Source organism: Cyclopterus lumpus, chromosome 7, assembly GCF_009769545.1.
Source record: "Cyclopterus lumpus isolate fCycLum1 chromosome 7, fCycLum1.pri, whole genome shotgun sequence".
NCBI lineage: Eukaryota > Metazoa > Chordata > Actinopteri > Perciformes > Cyclopteridae > Cyclopterus > Cyclopterus lumpus.
The window spans coordinates 5,181,142-5,197,003 of NC_046972.1; the positions used below are offsets into that span (position 1 = coordinate 5,181,142).

A 15,862-nucleotide genomic window follows, 5' to 3' on the forward strand; every position below is an offset into this window, starting at 1 on the left:
GGACAAAGAGAGAGAGAGAAGAGGATGCTGGAACTTTCATATATTATGTATAGGTAAATCATAAATTATTCATGATAAATGTGTAGTAACAAAGTACATGCAATGCTCCAAATTCAGCATTGTCAAAACACAAATGTGTATATATATATATATATATATATATATATATATTTTGTTGTTGTTGTTCTCACCATCTCTCCAGCCTTTATGCAGACAAGCAAACGCCCTGAACGTCACACCATTCATAGTGTTGTTGTCGTCATTCTTCTACGTAACAATGCATTTGAATTGTTTTGTTAACTATTATTATTATTTTATTAAAATAAATTGTTTACGAGTGATCAAGCCGTCCGTGACGTCACGACACACCCCTATATGGTAAGGAGACAGCTGTAGGCTCGATATCGAGACCGAAGCGCGTCTGCACCAATGGGCGCAGACACCACTCCGGAGTGGAGAGTTGTGATTGGACACTGGAGGGATTATATATATGTATAGATATGCCTGACTGTTAAACCGTAGGGGGGCGGGACGATGGAGAAGTGCTGCCTGTCTATGTTGATACAGATCTAAAAACTGGACTAACAGAGTGTCTGCCTGCGCGCTGCCCTTCGCGTGGACTAATGTAAGTTATTTTTCACTTTTCCTCCACCTTCAAGAGGCGTCCCGCGCGGCGAAAGGCGACGCAGCCGCGCGGCATCAGCGTAGTTTTTGCTTTTTCTCGTTCCGTTCCGCCGAGAAGTGCTTTCAGGCCGAGTGGCACGCGCGTTTCGTCAAGGCAAGTGAAGTGGACTGCCGTGAACGTAGCGTTAGCCGTTGTTGTTGCCGCCGTCCAGCGGGCTGCAATATTTTGACATGCCGCCGACCGAGGCCGACGGGTGTGCGCGCAGTGAGCCTCGGCGTATCCTGTCATCGTCGCGAGGCCGTTTCACACTATCCGTTGCCCCTTTTGCTAGCCAGTGTCCGAGTTAACGTTGTGTACGCTCGTGCGGAGAGGAAAAGGGGGTGGGGGGTGGGGGACTGCGAAACTAATTTAAATAATAAATAGAAAATATGTCGATTGAACATGGCCGTGCACGTTGGTGAATGTACAGAACTAGTAAACATGCTTTTCACGGAACCTCAAACCGTATTTCGACCCACTCTGATGTAACCTAGCTCATGCCCGCGAGCGAAACGTTTAAATAATGGCTCTGCGTATAGTGCCACGTTTTCCTGACGGAGTGGCACGCGCAGGTAGGGTACGGAGCAAGCGCGAGTGCAAACCGCCCCCCTCCCCAAAAAAACCAACTTGTAAGTTTTGTTTGGGGAACGGGGTGTTATCACGTGTGACGTGCGTGCCGAATGTCCCAGAAGCGTCGACATGTTTCGCAAAAGGTCTGAAGTCCTGCTCTTTACAAAGTGTTGACCTCGAGATTACGCGAGGCAATAATTGCCCAGATTTATTGAATGCCGTTTTTTAAAAAAAAAAAATTTTTTTGGGCGGAACAACTGCGAGAAATAACGGGACGTCGTCACCGGGGCTCTAACGTTACCTACCCTCCTCCCCCCTCCTTCCCGACTGACCGTTGGATACCCCTGTCTAATCACTCCTCCTCTCTTCTCTGTTGACAGTTTTGTTTTATACGGTGAAAAAGTTTTCCAGCGTGGGGGAAATTGTTTATTAAAAAAAGAAAAGAAAGAGCTGCCTTCAACTCCACTGGCTCGGAAAATCTGGCGACCTGGCTCAAATAGCCGGGGGCCCCCTCTGCTGCTGCACGAAGTGAAGGTTGATATGCCACATCTGGTAAGTGAGCAGTGGTGTGTGTGCGCGTGCGTGAGTGAGAGCGAGATACAGACGCACTAGACTACCGCGAGCGTTGTAATGTTATGAGCTGAACCGCAGCCTATGGGCAAAATTATAATAACAATACTACAAATAAATAAATACATTCCCGCAGCTTCGTGTCCTCGCCTCGTCCCGTTGTCCCAGGCCACACCGCTCACTTCACACTGCGGGTCCACGTCGCCTCCCAACCGGGCCGCAGGAGATGCTTTTTGTGCACTGCTGCTATTGTTGCAGGCGGGTGCTTCCCTCCACATTCCACATGTGTATATGCCGACCCGTCTGCCTGCTGCACCACCAGGGCCAGTGCGCAAACACCCCCCACCCTTGCAACACGCAATAGGGAAATGAACCGCACTGTAGGTTTTTAACATCGACTTTAACTGTATATCTCTTTCGACTTTGTGTGTGAAAGTGACAGGCGGGAAGGATGTAGTGATGTGGTTTTCGTCCTGCTGGAGGTTGTCGGTGTTGGATATGGAGGAAGCTTGCTTCTGTTTGGAGGAGGAGGAGGAGGAGGAGGAGGAGGAGGAGGAGGAGATCAGCATGGAACTGAGACACAGACTTTAGAAAGTGTTGTGTGACCCTTTAGGGGCAATCCTGGAAAGGCTGTTTAAAAAAAAAAAAAAAAAGGATTATATTTGATTATATTCTTTGATTGAGTTGTGTGTGTGTGTGTGTGTGTGTGTGTTTTAGCAACTGTCAACAGTACAAAACTCAGAGTTTGTATCAAAGGAAAAATAGGTATTGTGTTCAGTTTGATTGCTGTACAGTTGACTTAACTTGTGGAATGTGTCCGGATATGCTAAGAAAAAACATTTCTAATCATAACACTTTTTTGGCTTATGTATTTTCACTTTGAGGATGAAGCTTTTAAACAAACTCGTCAGTCCCTCTTTAAAGTAAGATTTTATATTTATTTGACTTTTTTATTGAAATGGTAGCGTTCTATTTAAGTACGGGCCATGATGGGTTTCTGTGAGTGTTTCCACTCTGCAGCCTGAGGGTGGTTCCCTTGGCAGAATAGAAATTAAACAGCACGTCAATTATACTTTTGTGTGTGATGAGATGTTTTTTTGTTCCTTTTCCCACAGTCTCTGAGACTTTCTATTAGGATTTCTTTTCTTTTTTTTTTAGCATAACATGTAATAAAAAATACTAAAGCTGCACTGCTGTTTGTAGTGCTGTGCTGGAATTACAGGGACTTTTCCAGTCTCTTTTTTTTTTCTTCATAAAAATATTTTTTTAAGTGTTTTATCTTCCGTAATTGCTCAATTCCGGACTCAACAAGTTGATGTTTTGTTTTGTTTGAGGGAAATGTTTGCCACATTGTGGTTCTGTCACACTATTTGTTTGCTTGTTTTTGGCACGTTGTTATTTCACTGGTCGGCTGCTCTCTTACAATGCGAGTAAACGCACCCTGCAATAATAACACCAGCCGCTGACCACTTGCCTCCCACGGCCGTCGGACCAAATCCTTGCGTCTCCAAGAGTCACATCTCTAGTAACACCACCCGCTCCATGTCGCCAGCTCGAGAGGCTTGCATCATGCTCTGAAACCGGCAGAGTCTGTCCTCGGTTTACAACGACTTTATGAATCTGGAAAAGAGCCGGGCGGTACTGTGTTTTTAAATTTTTTTTAATGTATTTTTTCTTTTAAGCCATGAAAGGGACAATCACTCTGTCACATTGTCGCGGCGATTCCCTCATCCGAAGGTTCCCTCCCTACCACCGGTTACCTCAGCGGTGTACAAAGGGTCTTTTTCTGTAATGAGGTGCTTAGTGCTGCACACTGCTCAGGAGGTTTGTACTCCGCTGAGTTACAGGCAGGTTGTAAAATAAGAACAGATGCACAGGGGCCTCAAGGTGCTGCACACTATTTTGAAACATAAACTAGTTCTAGGCAATATGGAATGCATGTGTACTTGCGTACACACACACACACACACACACACACACACTGTACCCACAGGTCTGCACACTTTTTGATGCAACGAGTTGACATTTTCCGGAGACTTTGTTCAGTTCACAGGGTTTAAAGTTGTTGTTGTTTCTGCTTATTAAAGATGTTTTGAGCCGGGATGTCTTGCTGCAACACAATCGGTAGACGGACTATATCACGCAAGGTACTGAAAGTGATTTTAAGGAGCAGACTTTAACAGAAGAATGGGTTGTCCTACACACGAGAGGAGACTTTAACCTGATAATGGATTGAAGGCATCATCTGGGGATCACCACTAATTGATTATTAGTTTAGTCTTTTTAAAAAAATAGATTGTTTTATTCAACCAACCTTCAGCCTCCGAAAACAACAACACAAACTTTACAATTGCAGAAGACAAAATCAATTAGAAATTTGAGTTCAAACAATAGAATTAGGCAGATGGGCGACGTGGAACATGATTTGGCAACTGATTCGAGGGCATGTTGGTGTCAGTCGGTGATTCTTTTATTATCATTATTTATATTTTGGCAAGCCGTGATGCCGGTTTGGCTCGGTTCTTGTCCTGATCAACGCTGTGAATGCGAGGGGTGGGGGGAAAGGGGGGATTTCAAAGTTCAAAAAAATATTTGGATACTGATTCCAGTTTAATCTGCACTGCCGTCAGATTTGGATGATCTCTCGTCACAATCCCTTGTCACAGGCTAAGCTGATGTTTTAAAGCAACTGGTAATGTGGAGGGATGTCCCCCTCACGTTTCTTTTCTAATATAAATAATAATGAGACTGATGCTTCTATTCGCTGTAATGATGAAATATGTATCGGACACATTCAAAATAACAACTTCAGGTTCATGACTGAGGCATCCGAGCTGCTTTAGCATTAACTGCTCAATGAAAAAAATAACTAGCTGTGAGCTTTTAAAAAATATATTAACATAACCATTACAACTCTATTTGTGAGCCTGATTTATTTATATGACGTGAATGCATTATGAACCTGGAGAACGATTCACCTGAACATGACTTGATCCACTAGAGAGAAGTTAGAGCTGTCATACAATAACAGGAGATGACATTGAAGTAGTGACAAAAGCAATAATCTCACACTTCCATCTTTTCTTTTGCCTCCATCTTTTGTTACAAGCAGTGTTTCTGCTCTGCACCTCCGCGTTCTCCCTTCATCCAAACGGTTCAGTGCATCTGTTGTTTTTCTTTCTCCTGAATTTTCCCCATTGTCCATTAAACCATGGCGTTCGTACAGCGCTAACCAGTTTCTCTTTTTGCTTATTTCAAGAACAAACAAAAAAAGCCTCCCTCCTCTCCTAGTAAAGACCTACCGGACACCAGGTGTTCACAGGGGCAAGATCTATGACGCTTTCATGAGCTGGACGAAAGGTTGAATCCCCGTTGTGAAGAATAAATCAGTGATGGAGAGCTGCTTTGGGACATGACAGAAGGGATTATTCCTTTTTTTTCTTTATTATTATTATTATTATTCTGTTATTTCTATGAGACCCTAATTCCCCCTGTCCTCCCTCTATGTGGACGTGCTAAACAGGGGATACTGGATTCCTTATGAGAGGTAATTGTGCAGCTGCAACATAAATATGATGGTGGCCTGGTGTTGTGGCCGCTGTGATTAGGTCTGGTGTGAAGCCCCCCCCCCCCTCCCGAGGGGCTCGTCGAGATGGATGTCAATAGCGGCTACCTTTTACGAGTAGCTCTGATTGAATTGCCAGTGCTCAGGGTTGGACATCTAATGGCATAGACCTGGGCTATTCAATTAACATTCAACCAGCTCCATTTAGAGAATTTCCTCATGCAAAAGTTCGGAATCAGTCGTGTCTGACTTGCGCTGCGATTTAGTCCCATAGATATTGAAGTAGACAGGCAGTTGTATTAACGGCAACAACTGACTCATATCAAATATAGAAAGTTAAATTGAAAAATATCTCGACAAACTTTTCAAACTTCAAACTAGATTTATTATAAATAATCCATACTTATGAATACACCACCAATACTACCACTTGTTTCAGCTCTATTCTCCTCTCTGTTTCAACATCATCGTTGGACAGTAAATGAATGCGTCAGGATTCTGATCATATTGGACTTTTAGGTTATTTTCCTGTGCCTTCATTTCGGACGTTGCCGCTTCTAATATCTGTCACGATGAGACACTGGTTTTGAACTGTCCGTGTGGAGAATGAATATGAAGAGTCTTTCCATTCTTGGTTAAAGGCTCTGGTGAAATAACGAATAATGACTCCCGTATTATTCTGCATCTACTCGGTGTGTGTGTGTGTGTGTGTGTAAATGTCACTCGAGTCTGGAAGCTTATCAGAATACACCTATTTGATTGGCAGAGTAGCGTCACGTGATGTGATTTACACCGCATGTAATTGGTCGGTGTGTTTCCGGACTGCTGAATGAGTGCCTGTGCTGCGCCAGTTAAAATAGAAGCACTTGTATTGTATCATTTTGAGTTATTTATGGTTTTAGGTCCATGTCCGGATACAACGATGTCTGGACCGTGGTCCACCTATTATTGACCCCTGGCATAGACCATAGCGATTAGGGTTCATGCAGCATGTTGTTGTATACAAACACTTGTTGTGTTGGAGGGCAAAAATGAATACCCCTTTTGAAAATATAATAATTCTGTTGTTTTTTTGTTGGGCAAGTGGGTCAGAAATGTACTTTCCCCTATACAAAACTGTTTTGTTTATGAACTGTTATCAAATAACGCTAAAGACCAAGGTCAATTGTCATGTTTCATCTTTAATCTTTTGGTGGCGCTGGGGGATGTCTTCACTTGAACAAACTCCTGTTTCCAGGATAAACTAAATGCTCGCTTGCACTTCGGCTCACAAACGTATTAGTGTTATTCTACGTGGTCGGTACTGCTCATGTGCAGCTCATAAAGCGATGAGACGGAAGGGAGAGATGGCTCACGCCTTAGCTTCTTCCATCATCAGCTCCGGAAGAAACGAAGTTTGAGCCCTGCACATGCAGCGGATGAACTACGTCTTTGAACAATATGTTTAAGACTGGGATAGTGAAATATTAAAGTCCACTATATATCGTCTATTGAGTGTAGGACATTGTGACCGAGCTATCCCTTTTTGGTACCGATACAGAGCATCGGCCTTCATACAATTTTCGTCGGCATCCATGTTACCCAGACTCGAGACAAAGCGCAAGCCCACTTTTCTTTCACACACACACACACACACACACACACACACACACACACACACACACACACACACACACACACACACATAGAGGGCTTAACGTGGCCACAAAACAGCTTAAATGCTTAACAAGAGATGGTAGTCCCCATCAGTCTGTCTCTGCAGATCTGGATTCAGGTGACAGAAACGGATGGCAAGTTCCGAAATGGGGCTTATTTATTTTATTTCATGCGGCGTAGTACTTTGTGGTGGCTGTGAGTGAATTAAGCCCCACGTTGCCAGTTTCCTCTGCCCTCTGCCCCCTCAGATCCCACACAAATCATGCTTTTTGAGAGGTTCATTATTTGTGTCATATTTTATGGTTTGCACGCCGAGGAGGCTGAAGTAACATTTTTGGGTATTTATATTGGCAGAAGAAACAGTCCACCGGCCACGTATTCGCTCCAGTATGTAAAACTAAATGGAGCCTGGGCCGTTCTCAAAAAGCTTCCTTTTTAAAAGTCCGGTCGGCCACCTTTTTGTCTCCCAGCGAGACAAGTGCAATGAGGCATTTTGGTGAAAACGACATAAAATAAGACGGTCATGGGTGGGGGGGGGGAAAGCTTTAAAACTTCAGTATCGGAAACCGTTTCACATGTTGCACAGACGCAGGAAGAAGTAATCCAAGCATGCTTGTGTGTCTGAAAGAAATGCACTGCTCGTTCGACTTTGGTTTAACTGGAATCGGGCTACCGAGCTTCCAAGCTGAAGGCATTTCCTTTGGTAACCGCCGCTGCCTTCTGTGTTTCCATTGATTTTAAAGTGAGGCCTTTTTTAATTAGACTGATGTGAGACGTGTTTTACTGCCACGCTAAAAAGCACGACCGGCTCATTAGGAGAGGGAGAGAGAGAGACACACCCACCCACCCACCCACCCACCAGTCTGATATTTTTAACAATGTGTCAAATAACTACGTGCGAACAGGAGATTCTGGAGAGTGTTTTTGTTTGGGTTTTTACGGTTTTCACTGTAAAAGCTCGACTTAGACTTGGAGTGGAGTGGTTGGTTAACTTAACTTGTGATTGTTTTTATTTAGTACACCTTACCTACAATTAGTGATGCCCCCCAGAAACTCTGTTCTAAACCAGTGAAAACCCCAGAGTATCGATAAGGTCCAGAACTGACGCTTCTGCAATCGGTACTTTTAGAAATGACGGCGTGAGCTCGCCACGGAAAATGACCGCGTCACAAACCTCCTCGCGCTCCATGTCCATGTCACAAATGCAATAAAACGCCCTCAATAAAAGTGAGGGAGGTAATGCCAGCAGTTTATCCAAACATTAGGCTAAACAAGTGGAACGTCAAATCTGCAGAAATAATCATCACGGTATCATGAATACAGAATCGATGATAGCGCCAGTCTCAATAAAATCCCAACGATGCCTTTTCCTACACACAATTGTGAGGGGGGGATAAAAGATATCATTAACCTTCTAGTGGCCACCTCCTGCCACACGGCAACACTCCTGTACCGGCCTGTGAGATCATTCGATTAGATTTAGAGGTTTAAAAAAAGAATGGCAACGGTAAGGACTACGTCTGGTGACTGTCATCATTTGATGTTATTCACCAAAGAAAAAGAAAACGGTGGTGGCAACATTTATGGAGAAAGCAGGGAATGGCCGAGTGAGGAGGAAACCTAAAACACGAGCAAAATCCTCCTCCTCCTCTTTCTGCGTCTGTCTGTGGAGGCCCAGTGTAAGGGGCTTTCAGTGAGCTACTAAACCCCCCCCCCTTCCATTCCTTATTTCCTCCTCCCTGGCGCTAGTGGAGCATAGAGAAGGAGAGACAAGCCCACAGAGGGTGATTGGTTGTAATTCAACAGGCCCCCCCACAGCAGGCTCCGCCCACCCCAGTCCTGTTTGTGGGACAGTTCGTCATCCTAAAATGCTGTGGATGCAGCATGCACACACACGCTCTTATGTGCAGTTTAAGCTAATATCCTTTATTACCAATGGCATAAATATTTAGTGTGCTTTCCTCACTGTATTTGACACGTGTACGAGCACACCGTGGATACCGTTTAAATGCAGAACGGGAGGCCGAGGCAGACAGGACGGAGCATGTTTTTGCCGAGAGCGATGACACTTTTACTCCTGTTCTCTCCCTCTCTCCCTTTGGCACAAAGCCAGTACTTGGACTTCAAAATGTGTGGGGGCGGGGGGAAATTCTACATGTAGTCATTGTGCAAATGTCTTTGTTATATATTTTTTTCATCCCCTTTTCTTTACTTTTTTTAAAAACTCCAAACTGTCTTCAAAATGGGTGAAGATATGACAAAGTGAGGACCTGTTTGCACACTGTTCACCTTTTCTTTTCTTTTTTTTCCTCATCCTGTTTGTTTCTAGTTTCGTCATGTTCCGTATTCAAGCTATACTTGATGACTTTATGTCTGGTTCTGGATTTATAATTCCAGTCAGCTCTCAACAGAATTACTAGCGTCTCTGAAAGGCTTCCTGAAACCATGTTCCTTTTATCCTCTTTGCCAATCTATTGAATTGGCAGAAGACTCAGTCTTAATGTCTCCATTTGTGCTTTCATGTATTTTTACTCTCCTCGCCTCATCACCTCCTCCACTGGTTTTGTCCAGAATACAGTCTGTAAACGGTGGCATGTACAGCAGAGTTGCATAAAGGTTGAGCTAATTGAGATAATTAAAAATGTTTGGCATGAATATTTAATTGGAATCGAATGAAATTAGACTGTCTATCCAGGAAAAGAAAGAGATTGGACGTGCGGCCACATTGGTCTTTTCTTATGTTGTGATCCTCTTTATTACTTCACTTCAGGTGGTCAAAGGGAGTTGTATTTGCATTCTTGTCCGGCCGGATTGGATTTAAATCCCAATGGCCTTAATGCAACCCAGCTATTTTTTTTGTTTGGTTACTAAATTGGTCTTAAATCTAATTCCTGGCAGCAGTAAAGTCTTAATTTGCCTTTTAAAACGAAGCTCTGTCTCGATCTACGTTCAGTCTCTGCCTCATTTCCTCCATTTGCCCTTCTTCCTGTCCTCCACCGCCTGCATTTTACGCTTGTTATTTGCTTTCTCTGGCCCCCCTAATGTTTTTTTGTATTCTGCGTTTTTCTATTGCCCTTGTTATGGTTTTTCTGTGTTGCGCAGAACTTTTTTTTCCTGCTCTGCGCTGTATTATGTAGCATTTAGGACTATTTGCTTTTGGCAGGAGTTGGGAACTGCTTGGCTCAGATCTGTTTTAGTGCTACACTGATCGTGGCTTGCTGGTGCCCCAAGACAAACACACACACACACACACACACACACACAACACTCCGCATGCAGTTGTTTTTGTTTTATTTTACTTTTTTTCTCTCCAGAAATCCAATATGGACATATAATTAATAATGAAGTACATTGTTCTAATAGGTCAGATAGAAGAAAGCTCAGACCACCAAGGCTGAACTCATCAGCTAAAGCTCACACTAACTACCATCCTAAAATTCTTTAAAATGCTCTCATTACAGTCAAGCTGTTTGTGTGTGTGTGTGTGTGTGTGTGTGTGTGTGTGTGTGTGTCGTTGGCAGCCTTGTGACTCCAGCCACATCGAAGGTACATGAACTGTCACCATGCCTAATTACTTATTAGCTGCAGCTGGTACTGAGCGTGTAATAAGCACCAATCCTCTGCTGGCCTACGCAAACCGGAAAAAAAAGGTTTTGTGCCACTGAGATTTTCATCTTTATCAACACGGCTTCCATCCCAGAGACAAGAGTTTAATTTAACCTGTACCCGCACCCAGGTGCCCAACAGGTGAGACCACAGGCCCTGCTATCATAGAATCTTGGGCTAGGACTGGCATTACTGGTTTTCTGCCGCAAGGCAGTGTAATTTCAAAGAAGACTTGTTTTGCCGTGCTTGTTTGTCTTTTATATTTAAAAAACAAATAAAGGTAAAATAATGGAAACAGCATTGGTTTAGGAATGATGCTATCCCAAACTTTTTATTTCCTTATCGGCGGTCGATCGTTGTAAACAGTTTCCGAGAGAGAGAGAGAGAGAGAGAGAGAGAGAGAGAGAGAGAGAGAGAGAGAGAGAGAGAGAGAGAGAGAGAGAGAGAGAGAGAGAGAGAGAGAGAGAGAGAGAGAGAGAGAGAGAGAGAGAGAGAGAGAGAGAGAGAGAGAGAGAGAGAGAGAGAGAGAGAGAGAGAGAGAGAGAGAGAGAGAGAGAGAGAGAGAGAGAGAGAGAGAGAGAGAGAGAGAGAGAGAGAGAGAGAGAGAGAGAGAGAGAGAGAGAGAGAGAGAGAGAGAGAGAGAGAGAGAGAGAGAGAGAGAGAGAGAGAGAGAGAGAGAGAGAGAGAGAGAGAGAGAGAGAGAGAGAGAGAGAGAGAGAGAGAGAGAGAGAGAGAGAGAGAGAGAGAGATTTTTTTTTGATTTTTAGAAAACCTTTATTTTACATAAAAAAACAAACAAACAGAACATTGCACTTACTTCAAAACTAAATCAAACAACAAAAACAACCAAAAAAACCAAACGCAACGCTTCTGTCCGCTGGTGGTCCTGAGACCCCGTTTAAATGTCATAGTCCAGGTTTCTCCTCTTCTGGGCTGAGTCGCTCCTCAGGGTTGCGCCTGAGGGTCACTCCTCAGGGCCGCTCTTCCGGACTGCTCCTCCGTGCTGCTCCTCAGGGCCGCTCTTCTGGACTGCTCCTCCGTGCTGCTCGTCCGTGCTGCCCCTCTGGGCTGCTCCTCTGGGCTGCTCGTCCGGGCTGCTCCTCCGTGCTGCTCCTCCGGGCTGCTCCTCCGGATCTCCGGCCTCCTGTGCTTGGCTGTCAGCCTCCTCCTTCAGCCCTTTATTCACCACCGTCCTGATCTTCTGAAGTCTATAGATCTCCTGCCGTGTAAAACCTCTCCTCGTCTTGTTCTTCATATGAAGCCGGATAGATAGAATCAGCTTCGGCAGATCGGTGAAGTGCTTCTCCACTTCACACTTCCTATTCTTTGTGTCCTTGAGGAAATATTTCAGCCTGGCCAGACTATATTCCCTCTCACATTCAGTGTCATCAGAGGACCCACTCTCTGCCACAGAGTAGTCGTCCATACTGGACTCAGACTCATACCCTTGGCCCACAGGTCCCTTTTTTTTCTGCGAGCCTTCCTCGTCCCCCCCGGCCTTCCTCTTCAGAGGATGAAGCTTCTCCTCACCCTCCTCCATTTCCACCTCACTTTCTCCTTCCATGACCTGCCCACACTTTTCATTCCCTCCTCCTTCCTGCCCCCTACCCACCTCCACCTGTCCTCCAGTGCACCCCTGGCTGTCCTCCTGAATATGTGCCCCCCCCTGGGCCGCCCCTGCCCCCTCTTCTTCCACCTGCAGTACTACACCTGCCCTCTCCCCCTCCAATTCCTGGGCCACCTCAGCCCCTTCTTCTTCCTCTCCCTCCTCCTGCTGCTGACCCATCTCAGCCCCTTCTTCCTCTTCCTCCTGCTGCTGACCCATCTCAGCCCCTTCCTCTTCTTCTTCCTCCTGCTGCCCCACCTCTGCCCCTTCTGTGTTCACCTGCTTCCCTCCACTTCCCCTCTCTGTGCTCACCTGCTCCCCCCCACTTCCCCGCTCTGTGGTCACCTGCTTCACCCCACCTGCCTCCTCCTGTTGCTGCTCCCGACCCCCCTCCGTGTCCTCTCCGTCTTTGGGGTCCCCCCTGGTGTCGTCCTGTCCACCAGCCTTCCTCCGAGGACAGGCCCTGCTCTGATGTCCTTCCCTCCCACAGTTAAAACACTTCATATTGTCAGTTTTTGCATAAATGATAAAAAGAGAGTTATCAGCTCTCACCGTGAAAGTGATGTCCAAGTCCTCGCTCCTGCCATGAAGCAGCATGAAGCATTGCCTCCTGTGCGACACCACGTGTTTCAATAGTGGAGAGCTGCTCCCAGAGGACATCTTCCTCACCTGGGACGTGACCCTCCCGTGCTTCGACAGCTCCCCCACCAGTACCTCGTCCTTCACGAACGGCGGTACGTTCGCCACCGTCACCCTCACCTCCGCCGTGACCAGGGGAGAGACGGGGACGTGTGTGTTGAACACCACGACACCGCTCTCCACCACCATGTTGACCTTGCTGACGCTGTCCAAGAACAAGACCACAGCTTTGTTCATCCGGGCAGCGGACTTCACGCTGCTGTAGCCCACCACCTCCCCCACCGCCAGACTGCAGTCCTCCACCGTGCACGGGAACACCGGCATAAGCCGAATCCCGTGCCTGCGTGTGAGCCAACTTAAGTCCATTTTGGCGTGCTAACTCCGCTAGCACGCCCGCCGCTAGCTCCCCGCTAGCCCGCCGTTAGCTCCCCGCTAGCCCGCCGTTAGCACGTCGTTAGCGCGCGCCGGCGGCTCACAAACACCCACACTCAACCCACCAAACCCCCCTCGTGCACACAGTACCCCACTCAACACCGACACATACACTGATCTACACTCACGAGACACACGGGAAAAAACACCGTCAACTCCGAACATGACGCTCTCCGCTCCCAACCTCCGACCTCACGCTCAGAGAGAGAGAGAGAGAGAGAGAGAGAGAGAGAGAGAGAGAGAGAGAGAGAGAGAGAGAGAGAGAGAGAGAGAGAGAGAGAGAGAGAGAGAGAGAGAGAGAGAGAGAGAGAGAGAGAGAGAGAGAGAGAGAGAGAGAGAGAGAGAGAGAGAGAGAGAGAGAGAGAGAGAGAGAGAGAGAGAGAGAGAGAGAGAGAGAGAGAGAGAGAGAGAGAGAGAGAGAGAGAGAGAGAGAGAGAGAGAGAGAGAGAATTGTGTCTGTTAGGAAGCAGAACGGGTTAGCTGATCCACCTTAACCATGTCAATAATTGTAATATAGTGCTGGCTCTCACAACACTCTGTCATCCTCTCATTCATCCTTTGTTTATATGGGACATTCTGAGTGTTTAGTCCGATATGGATGAATCTAATTTGCAGTTACATCTTACCGCTTGTGCGTGTTGCAGCAGTCAGATGGAAGTGACAGATGGCAGCAATGCACAGGCTGTACAAGAAGTCAATGTAGTTGACTTGATGTCACCCGTTGGTTTGTGGTTTTGAAACCTCAAGTTTGGCATTTTGGCTGTCTTGGCTTTTGGCAACCAGAAGTGAGCAACGAGGGTGGAGCAAAGTACAACTGAACGCTGACTAACACATTTTGTAGGCGACCAAGAATGTTACGATTTACTTTCATGAACTTAAAAAATGCACTGTGAAAGGGACAAAAACAACTCCCAGACCGGATAACACTGTGGTAGCGACCTGTCAATCACTAGGCAGCCACGCCCAAAGGCATACGTTACGTTATATAATTTACTATGTGAACATTATGCTGCATTGAAGAAGACTTGACACTGGAGATTGAGACCATCATGTTGGCAATGTTAACTGAGGTAATAAATCAAGTGAGAAGTAGTCATTTTCCCATAGACTGCTATACAATTAACTTAACCAGAGGAGTCACCCCCTGCTGGCCATCGGAAAGAACGCAGATTCAAGGCACTTTCCAGATCTGGAAGTTGCTGCCTGTGTTGACCTTTGTGGCTTTGGGAGTGTGCGAGATGATCCCACGCTTGGATCTGGCTGGCGCGCTACAGTGAGCGTATACGCTATGTCCATAACCTTTTGTATCACAGAAAATGCGTGTGCGTTTGGCTTCATCCAGGCTGTGTGAGTGTGTGATGGTGTCCAGTGTATAAGCTGAAAGCTGACACAGCTGTTTCACAGTAACCACACTGTGTTCTCCAACACTATCTACAGTTTCACTCCATGGCTCAACTCCAGCCACTTCTGTCTCTCATTGGTTTTCTCCGTCTCACTTTCTTAGATTTTCTCCTTCTGGCGATCCTCCCACTCCTCCTCTGTCTTTTGGATGTACGGCACGCAAAAGCTGTGCATTATAGCCCTAGAGTTAAATATCACCGGTGTCAGACGTCTGCTAGCCAGGTGGGTCACTGAAAGTATGTACGTGTGTGTCTATCAATATATATATTACACACACAATGGTACAGCTTTAATTTTTAGCGTGTTAGTATTGAATTGATAATGGCTAACATTGTTCGAGGTAACGCATTATTTTGGGTCAGTAGTGTCGTACTAGTGTCCCTTTTTAAAAAAAAAAAAAAAAAAAAAAAAAAAAAAGTTCGGAATTTTATGACAATGCAACAGGACAATGATACTCAACACGCAGCAAAAACAGCCAATGACTTTTCTTTCTCTATTGTGGAAACTGGAATGTGTTTCACTGGTCAAGTTGGGTCGCCTGACCTCGGTACAACGGAGCATGTTTTTCACTAAGTGAAAACCAGACCGCCTGAAGTATTATACATTCCTTTTTACTTTTCTAATGTAACGCACCAATAAACGCCCATAGATCTTTCAACAGACACCCAGTGATACTCAGTCAGGGCAAGGTAGAGGCTTTCAGCCGCCATCATCCCAGGCCGAGAGGGCCCTCAGCTGGCTGGGAGCCAGGGGCAGCAGGGAGGTGAGGTATTTTAATTCACCTTAGCCAGGGAAGGAAATTGTTTGCACCGGAGTGAGGCAAACGATGGGAACAACTTATTGCAACCGCTCAAAGGCCGTCGGGCGGACCTGATCTTGACAGAGGAAAACTGAAACGGTCCGGGTCGTCTCATGAAACCCGTGACGATTTTGGCGAAATTACAGTAATTTTGACGCACGGTGAAACCGTGAAGTGGCCTCTGCTATTGTCTGCCATTGATTTTAGGGGCTTGTCGACTGATGATTCAAATCTTTTAACTGACTTTTCTAGTTAAGTGCTGTTAGTTTCTGTCATAAAATATACACACCAACGAAATACAATGAAGAGGGCCTACACTTGCAGCGATGGTAGTGTTTTCCAAGATGTTGAGAG

At 45.7% G+C, this 15,862-nt stretch overlaps 1 protein-coding gene across 1 annotated transcript in view; it reads left to right on the forward strand.

The window, feature by feature from the left end:
• The first annotated feature begins 512 nt into the window (after positions 1-512).
• The window catches only part of LOC117733530 (vitamin D3 receptor A), a 53,741-nt gene continuing 38,391 nt past the window's right edge, over positions 513-15,862 (forward strand). Inside the window, exons 1-2 of the mRNA XM_034537265.1 lie at positions 513-625; positions 1,615-1,786. The gene's annotated coding sequence lies outside the window, so the exon portion shown is untranslated. The remainder of the gene's footprint in view (positions 626-1,614; positions 1,787-15,862) is intronic.